This window comes from Bidens hawaiensis, unplaced genomic scaffold, assembly GCF_021521415.1.
Source record: "Bidens hawaiensis isolate Kalapana, Puna unplaced genomic scaffold, B.hawaiensis_p1.1 tig00000326_1, whole genome shotgun sequence".
Taxonomy (NCBI): domain Eukaryota; kingdom Viridiplantae; phylum Streptophyta; class Magnoliopsida; order Asterales; family Asteraceae; genus Bidens; species Bidens hawaiensis.
The window spans coordinates 533,440-552,079 of NW_027491025.1; the positions used below are offsets into that span (position 1 = coordinate 533,440).

General features: G+C 36.3%; 2 pseudogenes; both read right to left on the reverse strand.

The window, feature by feature from the left end:
* Positions 1 to 7,525: 7,525 nt before the first annotated feature.
* On the reverse strand, positions 7,526 to 8,319 carry LOC143621006 (agamous-like MADS-box protein AGL80 pseudogene; annotated as a pseudogene).
* A 3,531-nt stretch (positions 8,320 to 11,850) lies between these two features.
* LOC143621290 (agamous-like MADS-box protein AGL80 pseudogene) lies at positions 11,851 to 13,141 on the reverse strand (annotated as a pseudogene).
* Between the last annotated feature and the right edge of the window lie 5,499 nt (positions 13,142 to 18,640).

Genomic DNA, 18,640 nt, shown 5'->3' on the forward strand with positions numbered 1-18,640 from the left:
TGGTACAACATATATATAATACACACCCCTTGTTTCCTTTATTTGTTACTTCACCGACTTTGGTTGGTTAAGTTTCGAATGTCATATGGCAAGGCTTCATGGAGGACTTCGTGTTCTTGATATATATTTACACACACATAACTTATTATACATATCACCTATGACTAACTTCTAACCCTTTAGTTTGTTCATCTTATTTACAAGTTCCATGGTGTGGGTTTGTATAAGACTAACCTCGGTTTAACCGAAACTAGTCCAAACCGGAAACCGAACTTTTGTTTACTAGTTTTGTTAAAAGAGTTGTTTAAACATGTTTATTGCTAGATTTGAGTTTCAAAAATCATTTTTACAAGTTCTTTGATATTAAGCATATGGAATCCATCTATGAACTCGTTGGGAGATGGAAACCGAACTAAACCGAAACTTTTGCTTAAAAGACTTGTAGTTAACTTTTTTTGTTGTAAAATTTAAGTTTTCTTCATTTATAAACCAATATACAAGTTCTATGATATTTGGGCATGTAGAAACCATCTATGAACTATTTGTGAGATGGAGACCGAACCAAACCGAACTATACCGACTTTTACTCGCTTAAGACACACAAGTGTGTTTTTAGCTATCAAGAGTTGTATATTTCTTTAAAAAATAGTTTACAAACTGATTTTAATTATTTTCTTAAGTACTTGGAATAGTTGGATCCAACTTGATCTCATAACATAGTTTGGACCGACAAAACCGAACACTCGCTTAACGTGCGCTGTTAGTTCTAAACAATAGATCTACATACTTGGTTAAGTGTTAGTATGTTTTAATGAGTTATCTCATAACAATTAATATTTTGGAAAGTTGACTTTGGGTTTGACCATTTGTCAAGACCCGAACCGACAACCCGAACACTCGTTAAAAACCCGTTTTAGTATCTTTAGCCTAATGGAACTTGCATTTTTGCATTTCCCCACCTTATTACTTAACATTGGTTAAGTAAATATTAAGGTTAGATACTTTAACCCGGTTTTGAGCAAACTTACATTTTTTAAAAGGGTTATTATTATAAATTCTTAAATAGTTACATTTTAAACCTTGAACTTTAATTGATTAGTTTTTGCAACAATTATTTTATTTAAAGATTTTCAAGACAACCTTTCTAAATCCAAGACTTTATTTTATTTAGGCTTCATACGTTAAACTCGTCGTTCCGGCAAATCTCCAAATAATCAATCTTTCAAGTTTATTACTTGAACGTGAGTAACTTCATACCTCGTTTTCTATGTTTTATTTTAGGGGTGACATTTCAACTTATCTAAACTAAATGTTTTATACTTGGGTCTTAAACCACAAACGTTGTTGTATACCTTACTTGAATAATTGCTCGATTTGGTGTTCTATGCTTATTTGACTATGTGTTTATCGCTTTTGGATGGTGGAACTATAAATCCTAGACCATTTGGCAACCCCTCATGGCAAGGTGTCGTTAACGTAATGCAATTAACGATAACTATCAAATCCTAAACTATTTGGCAACCCCTTATAGTTGGGTGTTGCTAACTTGTTAGCGATAACTATTTATCCAAGTTCATAGCTATTATTTATGGTTTTGTATACTAGTTTTGTGGCTTTTCATACTATATATCTATTGTTCAAACTTATGAATTGCTCACCAACCTTTGTGTTGATAAACTTTATTTTATGAAATGTTACAGGTTTGCATCTAGGTTGATTATGGAGTTCGGTGAAGAAAACGTCACAAATACCGTTAGGATATTAGCAAAAATGAACAACATTTGATTTGCTATATTTTGTTATATTTTGTTGTATTTGAGTTATGAATATTTGGTTATGTGACATTTTCGTTGTTGTGAAATGAAATGAGTTTGTTAAATATTGTCGCTTTAAATAGTGTCATGCGCTTATGAGCAATCGTTGCACCCCGGCATGTTCCGCCGCCTTTGGTCGGGGTGTGACATCCAAGAAGAAGACTGCTAGATTTCTTCGGGAGATTGGTTATGATGTGAAGTGGAGCACATGTGAGAAGAAGCATCTTCCCATATAATGGAAGCTTCTTTTTCTCGTTATTGAATATTGTTTGTCTTCACAGAAATGGGGCTTTAAAAAGTTGAATGCTGACTGGGTAGGAGTGATGTTATGTTTGACGCACAACAAGAAATTCAACTACTCAATGTTATTCTTCAAGTTCATGCAACTTAACATACTTGCCAAGAATCGACGAATGATATATCAAAGATTTGTACAGCTGATTTTGGATGACTTGCTTCTCAACACTCCTAAGCCAGTATACCCGGAAGAAGTAAACGACAAAGGACATGTTGTTGAACCATCCGAGCCTCATCATGTGAATATGGTTCGTCAATCTGCTTTCAATGCTATTGTTGAGCCTACTAGGAGGAGTTCATACATGTATAAAGGTGATGAACCAGGGGTTAAGATTGGTCAATTCGTTGAAACTGAAACGGACAGTGATGAAGCTGAAGTTTAGGATGAAGGTGGAGATGATGAAGAAGAACAGGATGAGCATGTGGATGAACCTGAAACAACTAAGGCTGAACAAGAAACAGATGTGGAAGTTGAACACTGGTCAAAGAAAAAGCATGATATATGGAAAAGAAAAGCCGGTGAGTCTTCAAAAAGTTTCCTGCTGCCACTGACACCAAGGAAGAAGAGCCAGAGCGTTAGTTGAAGCGATCAAAGCGGACAAAGGGCTCAAAGAAGTCTCCGTCTGCCAAGTTGCCTACCTTAAAGGTACGTTTTCCTTTGACTGCAGCTATGCTTAGTGAATCCATGGCTTCCATATCTTTGACCACACAAACCACCACACCACAAACTACCACCTTAGCTGATCCACATGTAGGATCACCTACTACCCTAGGCCAAAACCATAGAAAAACAAATCAAATTTACCAAAGCCCAATCCACAACCTTATAACAAACCGTACCCAAGACTAAATCAAAAACACCTTCCAAATCCCAACCAATAATCACCATTAAGAGATCCAAAACCAAATCCAAACCCAAGTCTAAATTCCCATAACTTAGAGACGAACCCATTACACCACCCAAAACCTCACCAACTGGACTAGACGAGCCCTTCCATCAATCCTAGAAAACCTAGCCTTGACCACCCAAGCCAAAACCTAACCAATAGCTCAAGCCTTATCACCACCTAGGACCACCATACCCATCACCTCACCCACATATCAATTAACTTCACCGATAAGAGGAACTTCATTCTGGCCCTCTACATTTACATCATCCATCCAAACACAAACCACCACATCAACCTTAACAACATCAACTGAACCAACAAGCCTAGCTATAGGCATACCTGCATCCTTCCCAACCCTATCCATAACCATGCCCATTCCAACCACACCACAATCAACCATATCAACCACACCTCCCTCAACCCTTTAGAGCCCAGTCATAGCAGCCACTCCCATCTCAAGTGGCAATTCGAAGAAGTCACCAGTGTATCAAGACCTTATCCTCGATAGGGTTAGAGCACTGGAGGAAGCTAATGAGAATAGAGCAAAGCGTGAGCTCTTGTTGATCAAGTTTGTTAAAGATCAACAAGCGATTAACGAAGAAGTAACAAGGCAATGTGATGCTCTGGCTGACAAAGTGGCTCGTTTGGAAGAAAGCAGAGATATTGATAGAGCACGAACTGAAAGTCAACAAAATTAGATCAACAATATGCAACAACGGATCAGCAATCAACAAGAGTTAATTAATCAAAACTCTTTTCGAAACGCTGAGTATCATGATGACATTGAACAACTTCAATCAAGTGTATCAGGTTTACTGTCTGATCTTTCTTCCTCCTCCAACTTAGTAAGCAATCTCAAGAGAGAATTGGACTCTACACTTAACCGTGCATGGATAGACTTTGAGTGTCTGGGTTTAAGAGTCGGGTCGTTGGAGAGTGGATCCAGTTCTTCTAGACACGTGGATACACTGATGGCTGAGAGTGTTAGGCTACGAAACATGATTGAGAAGCTTAAAGGTGAAATTGAAGATCAACATGACTACACCTACAACCAGAATCAGGTGAATGAGTCTCTTGTCAACCGTTATCTCGCTGTTATGAAGGTAATGCATTTGACTGATGAAGATGTAAAAAATCTGAGAACTCATCTAATGGAGACTTTACGAGGATTCCTACGTGCAAATGAGCCAAGGACTTTACGAAGCAACGAACGAAGAACGACTCTTGCAATTCCATTCACTGATGCAGAAAGGGTCAGAGCTCAAGGTTAGCTTCATGGAATTCTGTATGTTGGTGTGTTGGAGAAAGAGGTTGGAGGAAGTGGTCCGAGGGCGAAAGCTGGTGTTGATGAGCCGATGACTGTTGTTGGAACCATAGTGAGCACTGAACTTGTAGTTATTACTGCCACCACAACTGGACATGTCAGTTCTACAAGTTCGCCACTTGTTGTACCCACTACGGGTGAGCAAGTCAGTGGTCTTGTTACATCTGCTATGGTTTCTATTATCCAACAAAAACATGTGGCTCAACGAGGTGGTGGAGGTGATGGTAATGGTGACGATGATGATGATATAGATGATGAAGACGGTGATGAGGATGACAATGAGAATGAGGATGAAGAAAATTTGGATTATTATGACGATGACCATGAGTGCGATAGATTTGATGGATCTCATGGTGGTGATGGTGGAAATAATGGTGACTGTAATGATGGTGATGCTACTGGAGGAAATAAGGCTGAAGAACAAAAGCTGCCAAGCGAGGCTAAGAAAACTCGCGAAACTGATGCTGCAATTGAGGCTGAAATAGCCTCTGTTTTTAACGTGTATTCTTTTGCAGATACCAGCTCGCCGGTTCAAGGAGCCATGGAAAATAAAGATGACAGCGATGACGGAATAAACTACTCCCCTAACCCGGATACTTAGGTAAGGGTGACTGTAGAGCAAGCTCAAGTGCCCATTGCTGATCCTTATGCCAACACCACTACAAAGAAGTCATGGGAATGTATCAAATATTATAGTGTGAGCAGAATGGCGAGCCTGAGATGAAGGTCGAAGCCATACCATGATGATTCTCCAATCCTTTATGCACGATGGCACAAACATAGCGGAAGGTGGGCTGTCCGACGTGCTTATGGTGATATCTCTCCTATAGAGATATGCACAACCTGTCCATTCTTGACATGAACTACTTCAGAAGGACTGTGGGTAGAGGAGAAAAGGAGGACACATTGGAGGGATGGTTCAAATAGTTCCTTAAGCATGAATGGAGAAAAGACTACAAAAATTCCCGTTGAATCCGGGGAGATCATTCAAGTCAAAAGAAGTCATTCCCGTTACCGGCAAGAAGACAAAGGATGGAGATACAAGATTCCTAAAGATCATGGATAACCCATTATGCATGACATGCCCTTTGAAGACAATCTTCTTTATGACTTCATCTCATGGGAGTTTGACAACGAGACAAGGGAGGTGCTAATTCACTGTCGCAGCATGCATCACATCCGCTTTTTCGATGAAAATGAGTTGTCTGGATTTGGAAAGGAAGATCTACTAAAGCTTTTTGGATCTCCTTTGTGCACGGTTAAAGATGTTCGCGGGGCTGTACCAACGCTATCGTCGGAAAATTCAACAAGTTTGTCCGGCTTCATGTTGAAAAACAGCCATTTGATCACAACGAGGTGTTTGAGTACGAGTCCGAGTCTGACTGAAGACGCAAGGTAACGGAACAAATACCAAAGACTAGAGGGATATTGTTAGGCCTATTTTGTGTTTAGTCTTTCGTATTTGATTTTAATTTTTCATTTATGTACGTTAGCTAGTTGGACTGTTTGGGCCCAAGGCCATGAATGTTGGAGCCCATTGGGCCATGAATAAACATATCATAGTGCATGAGCGCACACACTATAAAAGTATAAATAATGTGTGTATCTCATGCACAATCAATCTATTGTTTATATTCATATTCTTATCCAATTACAAACTCTCTCTCTCTCTCTTCTCTTCTTCCTTCTCGGCAATAAACATAACCAAACAAGATCTGAGATATCGGTCCTCACTAGTGATTCTCGCTAGCTAATGTAGAGGTTGATCCAAGTAGACTAGTGTTGTGTTGTTAGATCCGAACAAGGGACCTACATACAGCTCTTAGTAAGGTTACAACTCTACACCTTGGGTAACAATGTCATGCTTTCGGGTTCAGGCCTAATTAGTTTTCAGGCCATGCTGCTGCTTGATTGCTTTGATTGACAACCATGACACTCTCAATTCGGAGAGGATTCTGGTAGGCAACTTATCTTCTACTTTGTTATTTCCATATATTTTATAATATTTGGTTACCCTTTCAGTATGATCTAGTACAATTATCCTATTTTCAGGTATAGCTTGATAAATTATTAACAAAAGTTTAAACCTTGCACTTAGCTCCTTTTCTTTGCATAAGGGTAGAATGATCAATGACTTTTCTTTGCATAAGGGTAGTAATTTATAACTTAATATACGTGTAGTAACTTAAACGATTTGTTCTCTTGACTTTAACCGAACAAACAATTTAACACGAACAATTAGACAAACGGGATTTACTTGACTAAAAGTAAAGTCAAATTGGTAAATGTTATGGACAAGTTTAAAGTGTTTGTATTGTTGACATGTAGTTATTTTTTACTTATAATGTGTATCTTATTTTGTAGGCTCAACTTGACTATTTGTTGCAAGGCTCGACTTATTTTAAAACGTCTTTCCCAGTTTGTGGATTTGGAAAATGGGATAAAAGAAAGGCAATGATGATGATACGGACGAGCGGACGAATGATAATATGGATTAGCTACTCTTATGGTTTAAATGGTAGTTTTATGTTTAACTTAATTAAACAAGTTCTTTGTACTAGCTGACGTTTATATATTTTTATACATTTATACATGTATTCCAATGGTTGTGATGTGTGTATGGAAAAGTCTTCATATGTTTGTAGTATTTTATGTATTTTAGAAAATTTGGAAATTGAAATAGAAAAAAAATCGAAATACAGCAAAAACTTTTAGTGACGATTGTGTACTCATTAGCGACGACGCTTTCTTCGCAAATGCTTTGCCGGAGTCTGTTGTCGCTTGGCCGGAAATGTACTGCTGCGACTCATTAGTGACGACAATGGCTTTTATGGGCGACAAATGATCATTAGCGACGCGGAACAGTGTCGACACCTCGTCGCTAATACTTTAGCGGCGCCTTTTGGAACCGTTAGAAGCGATTTTTGTTGCCGCTATTGCTCACTTTTTAATGTTGTCTCTACACACTTGGAACAATTTAAAAGTTGTATAGTTGATAAAAAGAAAAGTTATATATCATGAGATAGAGATGGAAGTGCTAAAACATTCAAGATATATATATATATATATATATATATATATATATATTCAAATAACATAATATTTATAAAAAGTTATTGAAACATAAAAACCAACATTTAAAGGAAATTAAACAAAAATAAAACGGATTGTGATCAATATGACAGACCGAAAATAGGAAACTAGTTATATGGAAAAATGTGATTTAGCCAAATCATAATAGGATTGTCATCAAACGGAGGCATCTTATACCAAGGACCAAAACCAATATTTTGTTCAGATGGATTGTTCATCCAATCTGTGAACCATTGAGTCCTTTGCATCGCACCCATACCACTCATGCTATCAAGGCGGCGTGGCGATTAGTCCTTTACCTTTCTTAAGAGACTCAATCCTGCTTTCAATGTCCTTCATGGATTGATCAACCAATCCACCCAGATCATTCAACTCAGGCAGCATAAAGTTTGTGATCGTCCCCTTTCCCGTCAAGCACTGGTACATGACCTCAGTCATCTCCTTCTCCCTATTCTCCTTGATCTGCTTCTTGAGCTGCTCACTAGCCTTGGTGATTCTGTGCTTGATGAAGCTCTCCTGATTCACCATCTTCTTTCTTTGCTCCATCTTGGGCTTCCTCTTGAACTGTGCCAACACGCGTTGGACACCAATATTGTTTGGCTACCTCTAAATGAGGTTCATATGTGTTATATATTATGGCACATGCATCAATGCCACATAATGTGCTCAAGTCATTCATCTTCTTCACCAAACCCTTCTTCCTTTTCTTGTAGCTGGCTTTCCTTGATGAGTCAGTCATTATGAAAGCAAGCTTCACTTTCTTCCTTGTCATGGCGAAGGAAACAAATAATTTAAAGAAATATGGAAGTTGAGTGTTTGAGTTTCTTAGTTGCAAGTGAGCATTGCTATATATACACAAATGATGACAGATATGAGATGATCACATAATTAAAAACTATTAATGTAGTAAAATTCAATGATAGTCAAAAGTTAATAAATGACTAAAGTTAATTTTAAGATTATTTAAATAAAATTAGAGATATTATTTTTTCAAACAAAGCATTAAAATTGTTGTTGATGGAAGAGAAAAAAAAAGTACCTATTAAATATGTTAACAATTATGGTTATATTTATGTTCCTGTATGTATTCTTTGGTTTTTCGTTAACAGAAAACTTGTTTAGAAGTTCCACCTTACATTTTGCACATCCTTACACTAGAAGGATTTAAACTCACTATCACATTTGTGAGTCATAAAACCATACAACTAGAACACTAGGTAATAGGGGACCATTATGTATAGTTAATGGAATATTTATTAGGAGGGTTTGAGCGGTTAAGCTGACGACTTCGACTAATGAGGATTAATTTTGGAGAGGAAATTAGTTCATAATATGTGGAGTTACCTTCTCATTAAAAAAACGTCAGCTTAAAATTTCACATATTGTGATTTGCGACTACTACGACGGTCACAAAACAGACATGGTATATTTTTCACCACTAAGATGATCACAGGTTACCATATATTTCCTATTAACTTGTGACCGAACTAAACGTTAGAAAATATTCCAACCGCTGATTAGCTATTGTATCAAGTAACCATGCTTAATTTACACTTCATCGGGAAATTGGTCGCTAAATTTGCTACCATCGTTTTTGGTAGAAAATTTTGGTCGCAATTGTCATGTTTTGTAGTAGTGAATTTGAGGGTTGATGTAAACTTTTGTACATATTTATAAATTATAAGGTATATGATTACATCTGTCACCGTAGAGTGCACATTACTAAAGCAAGTAGATTTTGTTCCAAAATAAACCCGCAAAATAAAGAAAAATAAATACCACCACTTCCCATTTTCGATCTTGTGCACCCTACAAAGCAGAGACGTCCAGTCGTACCCATATGCCTTGCTAACCTGCCACCTCCCGCTGTTGAATCCGTACGCCCTATTTGAGATTGAATATGTGTATGTTGAGTTTGAGAGTGAAATGGGTTGAAATGAATGTTTGGATGTTGAGTTTAAGACTGAAATTATTTGAATGCGAGTAGGTGTATGTTTTAATAATACTTGATCTTTTTTAAAAATATAACATAGTCCTTTGTGAGGGACAATGAACCTCCAAGTTGCCGGACTTTGTAGCCCTCCATGAACCTCCAAGTTGCCGGACTTCAGCTATGCAAAGCGCTTCGTTCAGCTGCGTCTTGTCCGCTGGGCTCCACGTCACCTACGATTGGAACGCTGGTGATGAAGCATCTCCAATACCTCATTTATCAAATACCCATAAGCGTTTCACGTTATTTTTCATATCCTATTATCACACTATCTTCGAGCACACTTAATCTATTGTCTTTAATGCTATGCCTTCTTTCAAACACCAACTTAAAGAAACTAACATCTACGCGATATTAAGATTTCAATAACTTAAGTGTTACTTTCTTCTCACCCCAATACCTAAACTAACAACCATACTGATACGAATTAAGAAGTCAATGAAGTCAAAAGTTGACTACAAAGTCAGACGAGAAAAGATGTGCAGAGTTTCAAGGTCATTAGGAGTGGTTAGTTAGGGAAAATTGTTTCATTACTGGATTAGAGGAAGATACAATTACTTATTCGAATGTTCAACCCTAAGACTGTCCAAGAAGCTTACGGTTTAGTCAAGTTAAAAGAAGCTTCTCAAAATCTCAAGAAGACCAAAGTAAACAATAGAAGCAATTTAGGTACATCTAGTTATATGGTAATGCAGGAAAAGGTTTGTTAACATATATTAAACCAATAACAACAGTAAAACCTAGAACAAATGACAAGGTTGGTTCATAGAAGAACTTAACTACAGCTGAGTTTGAAGAAAAGAGATCTAAAAGCTTATGCTATGTGTGTGATAAGATATATACACGTGATCATGTCTGGAAGGGGAAGAAACCTCAGATGTCCGATGGTGAATTGAAGAAGAACACGAAGGGGTTGATTTAGTGTTTGCTCAAATATCTGTTAATGCCTTAGAAGGAAGTGAAGTGTATCAGTCAATGAGAGTGACTGGCCATATAGGTAAAACAGATTTTGTTGATGAAAAACTAGTGTGGAAATTAGGATGTGAAATGATTACCAAACCTGATATGATTGTTAAAGTAGCTGATGGGGGTCAAGTAATATGTGATAAAATGGTTAGTGGGTTTAAGTGGAAAATGCAGGGTATTACTTTTGATACGGATGCTTATGTAATGCCTTGGGGGGTTGTGATTTAGTTTTGGGAGTTTAGCGGTTAACCAAGTTGGGTAGTATTAATATGAACTACCAAGAAAAGACTATTGAATTCAAATATAAAGGGCAGAAAGTGGTGTTAAGAGGAGGAAATACGAAGAAATTGACTAATAATATGAATAGGGGGTAAATATTAAGAAGCTAGTGCAACAGGAGTGGACTTTCTATGTTGCAACTCCAGTTTATAAAGTTGTGTACGATATCACAGGATATAGAAGAAATGCTTCTCGACCACCGACTCGAAGAAAGAAAAAACTGTAGTATAATAACATAAAGCAAAATTAATTAAAAGAAAAACAAAACTAGAAATCAAAGAATAACAAAACTACACAAGAATAACAAAGAATATAAATCAAAGAATAACAAAACTACACAAGAAGAAAACTCGGGTCACTCGACTATTGAATCTTACTTAGAACAAAAAAAGAAAAACCACAAGCTTGTTTACCATCATTTAATTGGCTATATGTTATTGATGTGTAAAATATGACGTGAGTTCGCTACATATGTGTCACTTAGGCAGTGGGGGTTTTCACAATATACATTAAAAACACCGCGTTAAGATGGATAAATATGTAAAACATGGTTGGTGGGTGAGGCGAAGATAAATTATTGGTTTATTTTTTCAAAAATATTATAAAAAATCAACAAATTAGCCCCTCACGGCCACTATGCCACCACCGCCCCCATGCACCTGCTGTCGTGGTGTCCCGTGCTACTCCTGATGTGGCACTACCCCGCCTCCTCTGCACCCCTGCATATATAGTGAACGACTTAAGTTGGAGTTGGTGATACCTTGCATGACCTGAGAGAGAGACGCTATAGCAAGTAGCAGCAGCATACCACTTTTTAATTTCTGATGATCACTAATATATACAATTATCTGGAAGATTAACATAATTAATTTATGACTTTATAATGTGATTATTTTTTATAGTAAATTAAATCCATGTATGTAACGCTTCTTTTGAAAGATGAATAACCTTTAATTTGTATTTGATTTCTGGTTGATTATTTTGGATTTTGATAGGAACACATTAAATTATATAATTGATATGAATTTAATATATAATATATATATATATATATATATATATATATATATATATATATATATATATATATATATATATATATATATATATATATGTCATGAGAGATGGAACCAAGATGATCTTCAAATAACATAATATTGATAATAAGTTACGAAATAGGAAAACACAAATTTAAAGGAAAGCAAAAATAAATAAAACGGAGGATGACCAATATGACAGACCCAAAATTGGAATATAACTTTTATGGAAAAAAGTTATTTGGCCAAATCATATTAGGGTTGTCAACAAACGGAGGCATCTCATACCCAGGACCAAGACCAAGATATTGTTCAGATGGATTGTTCATCCAATCTGTGAACCATTGAGTCCTTTGCATCCCACCCATACCACTCATGCTATCAACCATAGGTCTTTTCTCCAAGGACTGCATCCCAAGTCCTCTAGCCATCATTTCATTAGTAGCATTTGAACTACTACAACCAACATTCACTTGGGGTCGGGGCGGTAGTGGTACTGGCGGTGGTGGTGGTGGCGGGGGAGAGGTTACAACTTTACCTTTCTTAAGAGACTCAATCCTCCTTTCAATGTCTTTTATGGTTTGATCAACCAACCCACCCAAATCATTCAAGTCAGGCAGCATCAAGTTCGCGATGGTCCCCTTTCCCGTCAAGCATTGGTACATGACCTCAGTCATCTCCTTCTCCCTATTCTCCTTGATCTGCTTCTTGAGCTGCTCACTAGCCTTTGTGATTCTTTGCTTGATGAAACTCTCCTGATTCACCATCTTCTTGCTTTGCTCCATCTCGGGCATCCTCTTGAACTGTGCCAACACGCGTTGGACACCGATGTTGTTTGGCCACACCTCTGGCTGGGCTTCATATGGGCTATGTATTATGGCACATGCATCAATGCCACATAATGTGCTCAACTCATTCACCTTCTTCATCAAACCCTTCTTCCTTTTCTTGAAGGTGGCTTTCCTTGCTGAGTCATTCATTATGAAAGCAAGTTTCACTTTCTTCCTTGTCATGGCAAAGGAAGCAAATAATTGAAAGAAATATGGAAGTTGTGTGTGTGAGTTTCTTAGTTGCAATTGAGCATTGCTATATATACACTAGAGGTGACAGATATGACATGATCATAGCAATAAAAATGATTTTTTTATGACGTTTTATAAGGAAAACATTAACTTAAAGATTTGATATATATCTGGAGTTATAATATAGCATTAAGTACAGAATAATATGACTACAAATCATATATGATATTGGTTTTACTATTAACGATTTTCCTTTGATGGAATATGAAAATAATGTTTCTAGTCTTCTATTACAACTCTCTTGCTCATACAATATATTTGTCCATTAACTGACTACAGTAATTAATTTTTCTGAATGACAATATTGTCTTCGACTACAAACAAGGGATATAACGATGACAAGTGCCTTTGAAAGAGTTCCAGTTTGTTATAGTGAATTTTATTAGCACCTCAACTGCTATAGGGAGGCTATATAGCGAATTTTAAATGTGAGTTTTTTTATTAGGCAGCCAAAGAAAGATAATGAAACCTACAGTTCTGTCATATTCTATATTTTTTATGCCGACACGGCGACACTACTACACGTGGGTGAATATATATAACATCGTTAAATCTTCCTAAACTGATAAAAGACTAACAAGAGCGACACATGTCCTTTTTTAGGGTGTCCGCTCAGGAGTTTGTACACGTATCAACCCCACATTCAAGCTCAATATTTCAACCCATTTAAAAGCCATATAGCTTTTAAGGCGCCAAAACTTCACGGTCTCCATTCAACCCACAACATGATTGCATATATCATGTCAGATCATACAAGATCGTTCGTAATTAACCCCTTTTGATGCACTAAAGCCTAGATGATAAATCAATTGCGCTACCTCGTCAATCTTAAACCTTCATAGTCAGTTTTCTTTCTGATAACAGTGTTGTATTATTTTGATTATCTCCCCCATCTTCGAGGTTCTGTGTCCATTAATTCACCTAAAATCCTGTTTTGCATTTGATCAATACGTATGGTTCCTCATAAATCAATTGCTTTGATATTCGATATTGATTATCCAGCTTCCACAAAAGATTACATCTTTTCCTAACAAATTAATAGATAAAAAACAAGTAAAAAGTTTTCTTGGCACATTGAATTATGCTTAAGATTTTATTAAAAATCTTACATAACTAATTTTGTTCGGTTATCCTTAGTTTCACTCTTTGTTATGTTTGCTTTTCGAATCGAAACTCTTAACGACTTTTGAAAGGGATTAGTTTTAAAACCCTAACTATTAGTTTTTGAATTTCATGCCCAACTCTTTATTTTGACTCTATTGCCTTTCTTTGACTTGTGTTTGTCACGCTTGTTTCTGATTTCCAAAGTTATAATTATAATATGAAAGATCGAATTACCATAAGCAAAATTAGGGTTTTCGATAATGTACTTTTTTATGGTTTGCAAGTAATCAATAATACCAATAATTCGGGAGTCACAAAAGAAACCATATCTCCATACAAAACTCTATCGACTAACTGTTTTTGGATACTAATACTTTACTTATAAGATCAATTGTCCTATATAAAATATTTGTGTTGTTAATTTCTTGACATGTTACTCAATAAGATATATGATGCATATAAATCAAAATAGTAGACAAAGATATACATCAATCGAGAGAGTATATATAAAGACACATGAAACTTTTCTATTGCATTAACAGAGTACATATATGATACGGTTTATTCGAGACAACCGTCAATCTCTCCATAACACAAGAGAAGAAGAAAAAGTATACCCAAAATAATAATTATTTCTTATTAATTATGAAAACATCAAGGCATTAAATAGAAACAAAATAAGACATCAAATCTAAACCAAACACAATTAAAAATAATAGATAATGATATTTAAATATTAAACTTATTCCGCAAGATTTTAGATAATCACAGTAAATCCAAATAGGAGTTTGTATTATCATATCAACTCTCGACCCCTTGAAAACGTGCTTGTCCACATGGACAGAATGTCGTTGCCATGAAGGCCGCCATTCGATTCAAACAATGACAAGTGGGGCGGTCTCAACGTAGCACCACGGTGGCCACCACTCGCTTCTTGCCACAACAAATTTTCTCTAATGGAACAAAAGTTGTAGTTGGTGGTGTGCTTTTCCTTTTGATGATAATAAAATTGACAACCTTTGATAGTTTCTTATAGTCTTTAGTCCACCAATTGGGATGAAAACAAAGGTTTTTATTACACCGATTTGGTTATTTGAGTTGATGAAGGTGGTTGAGGTGGAAGTGGGGGTGGGGGGGGGGGGGGATGGCGGCGGGGCTGATGGCGGTGTGGTTGAAAGCGTAGAAACATTGCTAAGTTCAATCGAATCAGGGGCACCAATACGAAATTGATTAAGAATTGAACTAGTGAAAATATCCCATGTGATGAAGTCTGAACTCCGATGCCAACCATTGAACCAACAGAATAGTTCATTAACGAAGGATTCAACAACATAGGAAAACCACTCATCACCATAGATCGCGTAAAAGAGAAAACATCTTTCGACTTGAGAGATCCACAAGGCAAGATTATATTCGGTAAAAAGACGTAATCGTGGATGCTCCCACAAGATTTTTTCCACAGCTATTTAGGGTAAGGCTAAATGAAAGCACCAACTGATACGGTTTATTCGAGACAATCATCAATCTTCCAAGAACACATAAGGAGAAGAGAAAATAGGCCTAAAATAATAATTCTTTTTTATTAATTATGAAAACATCAAAATAATAAATAGGAACAACGTAAGACATCAAATCTAAATCAAACACAATAAAAATAAACAGATAGTGATATATAAATATTAGAATTATCTCGCAAAATTTTAGAATCACTGTTAATCCAAATAGGAGTTTGCATGATCGTATCAATATACATGTGCATAAATCAACAAAAATGATCCTATCTGCACTTTTAACCTGTTACACATGGAATAGTTGGAGGTTAAAGTCAATAATATTTACAATATACTTCTGGTCATAGTTTAGGGACTGTTCTATCATTTCCTGGAAGTTAGATAGTTTGTGACTCTTATGTTTGATGGATCATTCTTCAGGGGCTGAAGTGTAACTTTTTGAAGAGTTTCTTAACAACTGATTAACGAACAACTTGGGGTTTTTTATATGCTCATTAGAATTATGGTTTGATCATGTAGATCCCCTCAAACCGGATCTAACATAAACGAACAAATTTTCTCTTGATAAACTATCAAGATGGGTGCAATGAAATCTAACGATCGTACAAAAACTATAAAGATAATATGGATAGTGAACGGCTCCGTAATCGGAAATAAAAGATCTAATGTAGTAAACGAACATATCGTACCCAAGGATAGCTCCCATTGGCTTGTTGACTATATACTAGAAAACACACACACAAATATGACAATAAAATCCCTATTTATAGCCAAACACTACAAATAATCTAGAAGTTTTTCTCCCTGTTGAAGATAACGCGTGCACCGAAGCTTTCTTCTTGAATCGGGATTGCTCATTAACTTAACTAAATGATTGATAATAATATATTTAACGAGTTTCGCTACGTTGATATTGCAAGTCATAATTTTTTCCTTACAATCACCCCCTTCACTTATGATATCAATTGTTTAACTTTGTCATATATCTTTACGAATCACCCGACAAACCGAAACTTCTTTGTTTCAATTCAACCACTCAAGGTATGACCATTATAATTTTAATCTTGAAGTAGTTCTCGGTTCTATATCCTTTCTCTCGGATCTTAAGCTATATAGGTATGAGATGAGCTTGAATATCAACAAATCGAACTCAAATTACTGGCTTCATCAATCAAATGACAAAGCTTATTATTTCTCTTCAAAACCAAATTCAATTTGGTCGATGTTCATCGAACAAATGCAACTTCCTGAACGTCTTGAAAAAAAATATAAATAACAAGTTTTGAATACTCGGTCATATTATGGAGAAAACCCAATCAATTTTGACTTTGGTCAACATGAATAACAACCAATTCTCAGCCCAAAAATCGTTTCATATAATCAGCCCAAATACATGAGTTCTTTTAAAATAAACAAGGCTTGAAAAGCATAACGCGATCCAGTCCATATCCTGATCTAGCCAATATTATGAGATAACAATATGGTCCACTATAATCAGGCTCATCCCAAATACAATAACTTGTTGGGCTTTAAAAGATGTAGGCCCAAATATACATATGGTGAAAGTCTTTTGCTCACTAAAAGAACAAGTTTGTTAGTATTCGGGCCTTGTGTTGACCGAAATATTTCACATTACAAATTTAATTTTGTTTTCTTTTATTTCTTTTTTTTTTTTTGTTTTAAGTTCTTGCATTCTAACAAAAGAGATTGGACAGCAAAAATCTAGCTGCCACGATGAAGAGGTCACCATTGTGACCCATCTGCCAAATTCGTATCCAGAGGTCTCTGACCATCTGTCAACCATGCTCCGACCTTCACCCTCTAGACATCATCGTCATCCCCAAACATGATGAAAAACCTAATCAATCCGCCAATGCCGCCACCCCTGTTTATCTTCAAGGTTTAAAGGTCATTGTTCAGTGATCCGGTGAACCATCTCCGGCCAACTAAAAGCACCACCAAAACCTCCTCATTCTTCATCATACCGGCCACCACACTAACCCACCAACTTTAACCGCCACATCCATCGCGGTTCAAGCAAGTTCACTGGCCACCCTACATTGACTGAACGAGGCCACCAGCCACCGGCCACCCTCCGTCTCCTGAGCGAGGTCACCAGCCACCCTCCGCCGCCTAAGCGAGGTCATTAGCCACCCACCGTTCTACACACAAGACGAACTCCTAGCACCTTTTTATCCTCAAATATTTAAACTTTATTTCCAAAACTTCAATGTATCTTCAAAAAAAAAAAGATAAAAACAAGAAATTAACGTTTCGATTCGGGTAATCAAGTAATTAGAACCCAAATATCAAGAACAAAGTTTAATCTATTAATTCAAACCCGCTTTCATACCACTTGTAGGTCCCTAAAACCGTATATAACATAAACAAACATATTTACTCTTGATAAGTGACCGAGACGAGTTCGGTGAAATCAAACGATCGAACAAATACTATAAAGTTGATATGGATAGTGAACGACTCCATAATCGGTAATAAAAGACTTAAAATATTAAATAAACCGATCCCACACAAGGTTAGCTCCCCGTTGGTGGTTGATTACACAATAGAAAACACACACATAAATATGGCAATAAAGTCCCTATTTATAGATAAAGAATACAAATAATCTAGAAGTTTTTTCTCCCCGTTGAAGATAAAAGCGTGCACCGAAGCTCTCGTCTCGGATCTGGATTACTCGCCAACTTTAACTAAATGATTGACCATAATATTTTTAATGAGTTTCGGCACGTTGATATCGCAAGTCACAATTTTTGGCCTTACATATTAGTTTTCCTATTCTCTTTCTTGTTCACTATAATATTTCAGATTCTCCATTATAATCGTTTTTTACTTGATTCTCAATAATAATTCTTTGAATTCGTATTTTCTATTCTCTTTCTTGTTCACTATTATATTTCAGATTCTCCATTGTAATCGTTTTTTACTAGATCCGCAATAATAATCCTTTGATTTCGTATATTGATTGTACCAATTCTTCGGTGTGTTTTACCACAAACCAGAGCTCGGTGTGGCTCACTTTGAAGTATTCTTTTGTTAACAACTAATTAACGAACAATTTGGGGGCTTTTATATGGTAACTAGAAATTAGGGTTTAATCAGTTTTTCAATTCTCTTTCTTGTTCAATGTAATATTTTAGATTCTCCATTGTAATAGCTGTTACTAAATCCGCAATAATAATACTTTGATTTCATATATCGACTATTGTTAGGATATATTTTAGTGGTTTAT